We start from the raw sequence: 11,593 nt of genomic DNA, 5'->3' as shown, positions 1-11,593 counted from the left end.
TCAAGAGCTTTCATGCACTGCATATCAAGAAGTAAATGGAGCCGTGGTTCATCAGTAATGTGAGATAGTGCTGTCAGATCACTAAATGTTGCCTTTATTGTTGACCCTTTTCTAATTTCCAGCGCTCATATTTCACCGCGCAGCTGCTCGGCCACACACATATTTTTAGCTCCAAGTTCCATTTTATATTGATTGTATCTGCTCGGGGGGTTTGCGTGAGCACCTTGGAGGTAAGCCACAATTTTTTTGGCCCTCCATTGTCCTTGAGCGTGCTCTGTCATTACATGCTGCTCGTGTTCCAGCCTGAGGCCATCAAAGCCTGAAACCTTGAATACGTCCGATACTACGGCTGAATACTTCTGAGCTGGACGTCGTGTCAGAGGTGAAATGCAAAAGGGGAAAGAAATACAAATTGGATTTTTCTTTCTTCTTGAAATGTTGATATACACATTTTTCTTTTGCTTACACTGAAGTCTGGACATCTTCCTGAACCTTTCCAGAAGGGGCTGTATGTGAGAATGAAAATGTTTGAGTCAGTTGCGCCGGGCATTTTCTGGCAGGCCCCTATAGTAAAATGTCCGGCAAATGTCGGCGTGAGCCCAGCAGGAAAATATTCGGAAAAAATTGAGCGATTGGAAATGTTTACGATGTTTCTGGCACGCGGCGCATATGGAGATGTCAACTTGGAAAGACAACGGGATTCGAGAGCTTTTGGAGATAAGGATAAGGGGCAGGTAACCCCTGTTCACAAAAACACTTAGATTTCTGCAGCAGAATTTAGACATCATGTCCTGCCTCCTCCACCTCTCGCCTGAGTGTTCTCAACATCTTCTTGTTGTTGAGAACACGTCTGACCCGGACAGTCTCTTGCTACGTGTGAGAGGACTTCATTGTGTGTTTGGGTGGCCATGCGCACTTTCTGCATCAGAGCGTCTCCAAACAGACTCATTAGGTGAGAGGTAACCACACACACACGCACGCAAACAGGATAATGATAGGATCCTTGAACACAGGATGCATGATGTGCAAGAATAGAAACGGCATAATGATCGCTGCTGATCCCAAAGGCACGGAGATACCTGGCATCACCAGCGTCACAGATACCGAGACAATTTCCCCCCTCCAATGTTTGTCCTCTCTCCCCCTCCTGTCATTGTCCCTCTCCAATCCAAAGCTGTTCCACGGTTTGACAGGCAACAGAGCTCTTCCTCCTGTCTGACGCTTCCCCTTCCTTCCCTTCTCCTGCCTGTCAGCTCAGGCAGGAGACTTGTAAAAAAAAAATGCTGCTCTTCCCTTAGTGGCCGTCCAGTTCCCCACAAAACAAACCCTGCTTAACAAACAAACATTGCAACAAAGGTCAACCGCTCTTTCCACACTCTTCCACTGTCCGTCTTTCCCCATGCTGCCGCTTCACTTGTCCTTGCCAGTAATAATCTGACCTGAAACAGCCCTCAGTGCTCAGATAATGATTTTTCCACTTGCCCCCCTGTCCCCCGCCCTCTCCTGTTCCTCGTCCCATCTCCGGTGGCTGCGCTCTGCAGTGTTTGTATGCGGCGCTGATTATTCACAAGGACCTTACACACCAGCGACCTGTCCTCGTTACCTTTCATCCCCCCCCCTACATCCATCCATGTTTTTTATTTATGCACAAAGGAACAAATTTAACTGCTGCCTCCACGAAGCCTCACTTCTAGGGCACTGGCTCCGAACAAGGAGACCATTGAGCGGCCTGGTAGGAGGAGGGGCAGCTGGGCCGTCCTGGCATTCCGTCTCACATTTGACATTGGGCTGATCAAAGCCTGTGAGACTTTGTCTGAAACACTGGCTGCAGAATGGGCGCTAATGGGACACATGCATCGCTGAACTCAACTGCGGGCATGTGTAAAAATCTGGATCCCGTTCCCATCACTAGTTTTCCAAGGTGGATGTAATTGTATAAGAGGGATGTGGAGCTAATGGATGTAGCGCCCGGTTTCTTAATCCAAAGGCATCACTCTACGACAGGTTGAAAGCCCCGGGTGATTAAATACTTGTGAGGAATTAACTTCTGTATTTCATTTAAATGCAGCAGAGGTTTTTCATGTCTAGATTTGAAATTCGGTTCACACGACCCTTGGCTGACCGCCACCTCAATTTTCTGCCTGTGTGTGTTCAGATTCCCCCCCCCCTCTCACCATGTTTACATCATGCCTTATTATTCCCGTGCACCCTCTCTTCATCGCTTTGTCTTTTTGTGCTGCTTTTCGCCATCTGCTTTTTTTTTTTTTTACTGCAAGATCCTCCCCGGTTGTTTGTCATTCTATCTGTTTGTCTCTTATTCTGTCTGCTCTCATGAAGAACATTCATTTTCCACGCGTCTGATTTCAACGCAGCCAGTTTCTTGCACATGCTGCATAGACCTCTGTGTAAATACAGTAGGAAAATTGTTTGTTGTAGTACAACAGTGTTAACCAGGTCATTGTATGTTCACGTTGCATAACCCATGAGCTGGATGTGACCGCGGCTACTGAGACCTGGCCTCTGAATGACCGCTGTGTGGTCAACACGGCCGAGGCTTCGATTAAAGCAAAATAAAACTCACACTCACAGAAAAAACTAAACAAACAAAGATTAATTGCAACATTTCTCTTGTATTGTTTAGTTTTAGTTTATTTACTTTGGCTTATTATCTTTACATATCAGTTATTTTATCAACTGCCCCTCATACAGTGCTGCACTCCACATGTGATAAAATGTAAATAATACCATTTTATATGTGTGTGTGTGTGTGTGTGTGTATATATAAAAAACATATTACGCCACCGACCCACACCTCACACTGCGTAATGCAACACAGCCTGTAATCCATATGTTCTCATGATGGAACCAGCACAACCGGGTCCGAGCCTGGGGTTGGGAGGGGCTGGGGGGGCTAAAAATAAATCTTTGTTTTTACATAATAACCAGGTCTCTGTGAGATCAAGAGTGATCAACGGCAGCAGGTCCACACGTTACTATCAGCTGCTGTGGGACGTGACCCCCCCGACAAGCTTCAGAGGCCACACTGACTTTTTAGATTAAACAAAACCCAGCAAGATAAATACCTTCTTTTTTTTTGGCTGATCTATCTGATGAGGGTTCAAGCCCTTCTTTTAAATGCTGTTTTATTAATATTAATGTGTATATATCAATACATCTGACTTTTTATAAGTCAGTTTCAACTGTATCTTGAAGTGCAATCCACTGGTTATACTCATGCAATATTTTTTTAAGTTTCCATTACAATGCTTATGATACGATATTATCAATGCTCTTACTAAACAGCTTTTTAAAAATCTCTCTTACTTTTATTTATGTGTGAATAATGACTGTGGACAGTAAAGCTGTTTAATTCTAATTCTTATATTGAAATAATAAAGAAAATGACCTCTGTGTGCTTCAACCACAATACCACAGTTATTATCGCACCAGTGGTAAGTAAAAGTACTTAAAGATATAATATGTAACTCTTCACTTAAATGTCTATAGCGACTACATCTATTTTGTTAATACTATTTACATCACCCACATGGTTTCTAACTGTGTTCAAACCCAGAGAGGATGTTTCATTTTGGTCGCCTGTTAATTGGGTCGTATTTGCTTTACCAGTGACTTTGCCGGTCTCTGCTATAACTTCAGTGGAAAAACTCACTTGTCCGTCAGACTTTCCTGAACTGGGAACTGGGAGTTACTTGGGTTTCTGAGGGCACTGGCGTTCCTTATATGCACAAATATACCAGGTTACCATCTTTGTATGAAGTGAAAGAGTAGTGTACACCTTGAAGTATTTCGGGCCGCCCTCTCTGCAGTTTCTTCTGGAATTAAACCTCTCTGAGTCACTGTCTTCCTCCTCAGGCCGGAGGGGCAGTTATGTGGATCACGTCTCAGATGCTGAACAGGAGAAAAACAAAAATAGTGCCATTGGTTTTTAAGTGTGTATCTGCCCCCTCCCTTCTCTCTCTCTCTCTCTCTCTCTTGTTGCCTTTGTGCAGTGTTCATCACCGCTGAGTCCGTCATCAATCACCACCACCCATCTATCTCATCCATCTCTGAGTCCAGCGTCCCCTTCCACAGCTCTCCCTCGTAAATCAACAGACACATGCATACCAAACAGCAGCCTGCTCTCTTTATTTGATCCTCCTCCCAACTCTAACTATTAAATGAATTTCACATTAAGATGTCAGGGGTGTGACGGGCTTTTTCACGTGTGTGACGTATGTTTTGTGTAAACATTTTTCAGCATTTCAAACCTATCGCAGTGACGCAGCCCTCTTCCACCTCTGCCGCGTCCCGGAGATTTCGTGAATCGGCGACATCAGAGTCGCACACTGCAGCCTGCATGTTTGCAGGAGAAGGCATTAGCGCGACAGACAGATGGAATGGCACTCTCACTCAGAGGAGATTTAAAGGATCAAAGAGGGTGAAAGGAAAGGGGAGGAGGAGAGGGGGGGGGCACCGTGAGAATAGTTACCATGGCGACTGTGACATCACCGGAGGCCTGCGCTCGCTCTGCCTCAATGGGAGTTTTGTTTGTGCAGAGGTGACGGCAAACAATGTGCCCTAGACGACGGAGGCGAGGCACTTTGTGAAATTTAAGTGACAGAAATGTGGCTCTCAGAGTTCCTGGATACTGAGGGGCAATCAGGATAATAGGGCTTTCTCTCTCTCTCTCTCTCTCTCTCTCTCTCTCTCTCTCTCTCTCTCTCTCTCTCTCTCTCTCTCTCTCTCTCTCTCTCTGCGCTCCTGCCTCTCCCATCCCTCCGTATCTCTCCGTCGTGGGCGGCTGCTGTAACCGATCGGTTACGTCAACACGCTTATGACACAGGGCGGCCGTGTGGAGGTGAATTGCATGTTCCAGTCGGCTCAGTCATTTTTGTAATTGAGTTATAAATCTGAGGGACACAGACAGAGGGAGACGCTGCACTGCCGGTATCACTCTGTTACAGTACCGAGGCATCCTCTCGATTTACAGTAGTGAAAGGGGAAAACACATTGAAGTCGCCTCTAAATAGTGTAATAAAATATAATTCTGTAATCTACAATGTCAAAACAAAACGCCCAGGAAATTTGAAAGAACTTTGGTGAAGATGTTTTGCTGCAGGGTTGTTACATAAGAACTCATCAGATTTAGCTGAGGCCCTGTTCATACCTGGTATTAAAATGAAATGTAAAATACACACATTTGTCATTTCTGTTGATTTTAGACCTCTGAATTTGATCAGATCTCAAATGCATCCTCAGTGTGTCCTGGGTACGTTCACACCTCAGAGCTGTCCACTTGTGATCACATCAACTGGAGCTGTTTTTGGACGTGAACTCCGGAGAATGTCCCCCCAATTGAGTACGGACTTTCTTTAGAGTTTGCCTTTCACACATGAACAACGCAGATGTGTTGGAATCGTTCAGAGGAGTAATGCAGCAGGCAGAGGCAGCTGGACGTAGCATAGTTATGCGTCTGCAGAGACCACGTGTTTTTGTTTACAGCACATCGACTCCGGCATCAGCCCATATCCCAAAAAGCTCTCTTGATATCATCATCAGTGTCTTCCATGAGTATGGCTCCGCTTTTCTTGTCCTGAGACACTTGCATTCTTTATGTTTGTTACTTTTTTGTCAGAAACGTCATCAACACACCTACTCGCTCCTGGTGAATCTTCTTGAGAATCTCCGGCTGTTTTCTTTCATGGGCTCATTCAGACATCATCTGGAGTTTGGGGCTGGCCACGGAAACTCGTCGGAACACGTCCGGAGTCGGGCGACTATGGATGACCGGTGGAAAGAGTGGAAAAGTGCAACTGAAATTAGAGCAAAACTAGAGTTAGATTTGCTGAAATCTTACAAGAAAAAAGAATAACCCAGCAGTTTTCACATTTGTTGCTTTCTGAGCTGGAAGTAGAGGTTCAAGCGGATGCAGAAGACGTAACAAACGCATGCATATACCTGCACACGGGCACATTTTATTTGGAGAAAAATAGAAAAGCACACAAAAGACTTTCACACTTAATACCTGTGATGATCGACCTCCTAGATTCTATTCCCATAGTCTGTAATTGCAGCCATTTTCTCCTCACTGGGGGCCTATTTACCCGGCAGAGGTAGTTTGGAGTTGCTTTTATGTGTCCTACACGGGGATGTTGACGTGAAATGACAATTTTGTGATGGACCTTCCGGGGGATGGCTCTTGGAGTGCTATTTGAAAGATTTGTGAGCAGCATTGTTTAGTCAGATGTTCATTTGTGGTAGAAATTAAATAAACATCATGTGACACAACATACAAGAATTCAAAAGAACACACATGCACAAGTAAATGTACTAGTGGTGGACTTCTGATAGGAGTTAGAGGCAATTTAAGTTGCTGTTCTCAGTTGTTCTCACGTGAACGGTCGCAGAAACAGCTGTGCAACATATGGTGGAGGCTGGACAAAACAGACTTTGGACTTTAACCAGTCCAACATTAGTCCTGCAAATCAACCTCATGTGACTTCCCTCAGTAATCAAGACATGAGTCACATGTTCGCAGAGTCCTTCTCACCTTCCCCACAGAAGACACCAGTTGTATTCCAAAGATATCATCTCTGGCACCATTACGTCAAAATAAGATTTGTGTGTGTGTGTGTGTGTGTGTGTGTGTGTGTGTGTGTGTGTGTGTGTGTGTGTGTGTGTGTGTGTGTGTGTGTGTGTGTGTGTGTGTGTGTGTGTGTGTGTGTGTGTGTGTGTGTGTGTGTGTGTGTGATATAGAGCAAAGGTCAGGACAACAGACACGACTCGACTGTCCTAAGCCGTTTTCAAATATGACCTGTGGGTATAATCTGGAGAATCGGCTACAGAGTTTACCCAAATTTTTCCTTTCCCACATGCACAACACAGCAGGAGGCTTTCTGCACAGACGCGTTCACAACAGCAACAAATCCTCCGCGTTATTCAGGTGAAAGGTGGAGCAGCCGGGGGCAGCAGGCAGAGGCAGGAAGTGACAACACACACAGACCGGTGTCAGCTCTCATCATCACTAACTCTCTTGACATCTTCGTCAGTGTCTTCTTCGTGTGTGACACCGCTTTTTGAGATATTTGTTTTCTTTGGGTTTTTTTTTATTTTTGCCTCTGTCGTGTGCTAACTGACGTGGCCGACACTCGGGAGGGGCAGTGACACCATATGCGTGTCCCCCCGGATCAAAGGGCATTTGTAAGTGACTCGGTGAGTCGAGCAGCACCTCTGGTCTCTGAAGTGTAATTTCAGAGGACTAATGCAAACCTGTGAGTGTGAAGCTCAGCAGCTGGGCGCTTCCTCTCGGTAGCAGGTGTGAATATTTAGGAGGCAGAGTGTTGTAGTGGGAGTGTTGGGTCAGAGCTCCTTGTTTCTGTCGCAACATCAAAACACAAAAGTGAAGTAAACGCAGAGTTTGATGAATGGAGGTATTTTTTGGAGGAGCACACTCCAAAGTTGGCTTTTTAAATCGCAATTAGCAGCAAGATGTGGGAACGGATGGATCTTTTATTCTTGCTCACACAGTGCATCTTGTAGCACAGCTGCATTAGAAGACAAATAAGACAAAAGGGAACATAGGTGACGGAAAAAAGGTTTAAAGAGAAACGCCACCAATTCCAAACAGCGTCTGCTACAAGGATCTTGGGGAGAGCGAATGGAAATGTGAAAAGTTGCATAAATCCTTGTTGTGGTTTCAGAGCGAGCCGTGTGAAGTCTGATAAAACACCTAATGTGATGTCACTGCAAGTGTGAAAATATAACATATCTCCGTGGGTGTGGTGAGATTATTCCTCTCTCTGCTTGAGGCTAGAGGCACTGAACTGTCAGGGGTTGAACTGCATTGTGGGTAATGTGGGCACCAGGTTTTGACGAGGCAAACAAATTAGTCGCACATTTTTAAACATTTTAACTGTCCATATGTCCCCCAGTTTCTGTACTACATCCCCCATACTATAAAGTTCTTCATCGTACAAAATTCAAATATTCACACACTGCTGCTGCGTCGTACAATCCAGCTCTGTTTGCCTGCTGATTCTCATTCATGACCAGTTAGTTTGCCAGCTGATTATTGGTTCACTCCAATTCAGTGTCCACAACACTGGCTCCACAGGACAGAGGCTGAATAAAGGAAATGCTAATGTGCTGTGCTCAGTTTATGCATGCATCGTGTGTGTGTGTGTGTGTGTGTGTGTGTGTGTGTGTGTGTGTGTGTGTGTGTGTGTGTGTGTACTTGAACAGATATCTTCATGATAACCATTTTGAGCCTACAACCGACAGAGTGAAGGCATTCTGGGAAAGTGAGGACATTTTGGCTGGTCCGCACTTTTAATGGGTTGTTTGAGGGTTGAGACTTTTTTTAGGGGTTAGAATTAAGTTCAGGTTGAGATAGAAAACGGGTTAGGCATTTCGTCTTGATGGTTAAGGGGAGGGTCAGGGACTAGGGAGTGCATTATGCCAATGAATGTCCTCACTAACATGCATGAGCACGCGTGTGTGTGCCTGTGTGTCTGTGTGTGTCACATGCACACCTGTCGTGCTGAGCCACGGGAGCAGGATGTCTGGAAACCCTGCAGCAGTCCAGCCCAGTTCAAGGACTATGAATGTGCTACACTGTGTCTGCTCCAACCAGATGCACCACAGGGTAAGTATTTGTCAGTCTCCAGCCCGAGATAAAGACTTGTGTAAAGAGTTATAGACCCAGAGCCACAGTTATCCACCACCATCTCCTTCAATGCATAACCAGTCCTCAAAACACGCATCAGAAATCATTTACTTGTTTTAGCCATTAACAGAATGTGATATACCAGTCATGTAAGTCCACAAATAGTAGTTTTGAACATTGAATATTTCTTTCATGAGCACAAAGGATGAATTGTTGTTAAAGCATTGTTGGCTGAATAAACAGTAAGCAGACAGAATGACAGTAAAGATGGGACATGTCAGTGTGTGAAGCTGGATGAGTGATTCCAGCTGCGGCTTTACATTGCATTACAGGGACACACTGGAACATGTTCTGTGAGATAAGGAGATGCACCGTCTCGGGTCCGTCTGTCATCTTGTGTTCTGGGAGAGGAGGGAAACGATTGTAGATGATGTCAGGGTGCAGCAGAGGCAGACTGCTCTCAGTCTTATCTCTCGTGCTATGGCTGCGTGATTCAGGCTCAGGGGCAAAGGAACTGGGATATCAGGGACCATCAGACAGTGTGTTGATGATGACATTTATATAATTTGATAAAAATCATTCTTCAGATTTTTAGTTACAAAAAAAAAGTTCTGTTTGTTTTTATATTTATTTTACTTTCCAGCATTGAAAACATTATATGAGCTGGCCGTATAAAACTGCCATATAACATTTTGTTTGTATACTCTCATTATTATCATCATCATCATCAGCATCAGCATCAGCATCATAATATATTTTTTATAGTAGTTTTATTAACAATGTTATTAAGTGCTTAACAAGATGAAGTCAAGACAAAAGTTTTAAAACTAACGAGACTGTTGAATAAAAGTAAATGAGCCACAGAGAGAGAGATAAAGCAGCAGAGCTAAAGCAGTAACAAATTAATTAAAAAAATAAATAAAACTAACAAGGCTATGCATAAATGCAAATCAAACATTTCTAAAAGCTCTCAGAAAGAGAAAGGTTTTGAGACCTTTACTCTCCTTTTTCAAATTACATAGAAATCAATCGATCCATGAATTAATCTCTGAGTGATTAGAGAAGATGTTGATCCTGATCTGCACCAAAATGGAATAGATTCATGTTTCACTCCTCCACAAAATGAAGTGGAAATTGGTTTAATCGTTTTTGCGTAATCCTGTTAACCAACAGACACACAAACAAATGCATGAAAACATAACCTGATAATTCGATGTCGTGCCTCATAGGGACGAATGTAAATATATATCAGCGTAATACAGTATTCACACACATGAAACACATACGTAGGGATCAAATCTGCATATTCAACACAGCCGTGCACTGGGGAACCACAAGTGTCATGCGAGCAAAGTGTGTGACCTTCCCGACTAAATGGAAAAACCACTTCAGCATCGCACATCTTTTATTTAATATGTTTGTGCTGGATATTTAAATTATTATTGTAAAAGCTTCAAGATGTAATTTGCTTGTGTGACAGGGTGGATTATAACAAGTTGAATAACCTCATGGGGAAAAAAAAGCACAATGGGAACATTTCAAGATAATAGAGACGGTTTATAAAGCGATCTAAAGAAGCAGAATCTCATTTGAAGTTTGATGAGATTTCTGCTGGTGCATGACCACTTCATCTCCATCGATTTCTGAGTGCACATGCGCGTCTGAAATAGACATACACACGAATGGTGTACAGATGGGATGTGATTACATATTCAGGGAATGTTGGGAACTGGCCTGCTGAGAGATCTATGAGTGTGTGTGTGTGTGTGTGTGTGTGTGTGTGTGTGTGTGTGTGTGTGTGGGGGGGGGGAGTTAAACACACAAATTCAACAAAGTATTTTTCCTCAGCCATGAATACAGAGTAGCTTCCCTCCCTCCCTCGCTCCTTTAACACAACAGTGAGATTGTTATTCCCCATCTTTTACTCTTTCATCCTCCGTCCTCCTCCTCCTCTGTTGTTTCTCCTCTCATCTATCAGGCACACGTCTCGGCAGCGATCCCCTGCTGTTTACTTTTAATTTTTCCCTCTGTGAGTCCTAATTGCACGCTGCGTCGTTTCAGGGTCAGTCCTAATCAGAATTATGACAAGTACTTGAGATTCTGCAGCCACCAGCCACCGCCCCCAAAACCGTCTGAAGTGTTCTCGCCATCGGGCCTCGCTTTTGCTGACTGTGCTTTATAGGAAATAAAAAACAGAAATAGTTTTGTTTTCCGCCGATGACCAGTGGAGAGTGGATGTACATCTGGGGGCCGTAAGCGAGGCAAGTTTGGGGGCCGTGCCTTGCAGTGGATAGTGAGCGAAGTATTCTTAGAAAGTTAAACCATTTTAACCTCAGATATCTTATCAGTCATTTATAAAGGGCTGATTCATGCTTCATCAATGATTGAGAGCAGAGAGAGTTTTCCTTAGGTTTCACATTAGTCAGAGAGAAAAAAAACATTCACAACCAGCACATTATGATCTCACGGCATCTTAAAACAGGAGAACATAACCATTAATAAAACATAAATCAGCAGTGCCTGTGAACGACATGTCCTCGTTTTCTGTCAAACTAACGTTGCACAAGCAACTTTGCGTTGAGTCTATTAGTCATAAAACAAAATCTCACACAGACGGGCAAATTCCAAAACCAAATACACGTTTAAAGAATGAATAATAAAATTATAATATCATTTTAAATGTTGTTTTTTAGCCTTATCTTTACTTACGAGATGAAGGCTACATTCAATTTCCCCTGTGGCCTTACAGATACAACCTAGAAGCCTGTTGACAACTTTAACAAGAGTGTCTACGAAAGGGTTTTGTCATTAATGTTCATCATTTGGTAAATATTACATTACATAACATTGCTATATACTTCAGCACTGGATGGGTAGATGCTTTCAGACATTTTCACTGTCCCACTTCTCTCACCGTGGGAGGGGCCT

Source organism: Hippoglossus stenolepis, chromosome 16, assembly GCF_022539355.2.
Source record: "Hippoglossus stenolepis isolate QCI-W04-F060 chromosome 16, HSTE1.2, whole genome shotgun sequence".
Taxonomy (NCBI): domain Eukaryota; kingdom Metazoa; phylum Chordata; class Actinopteri; order Pleuronectiformes; family Pleuronectidae; genus Hippoglossus; species Hippoglossus stenolepis.
The sequence above is the reverse complement of the archived record's forward strand: the minus strand, read 5'-3'. Positions refer to the sequence as shown.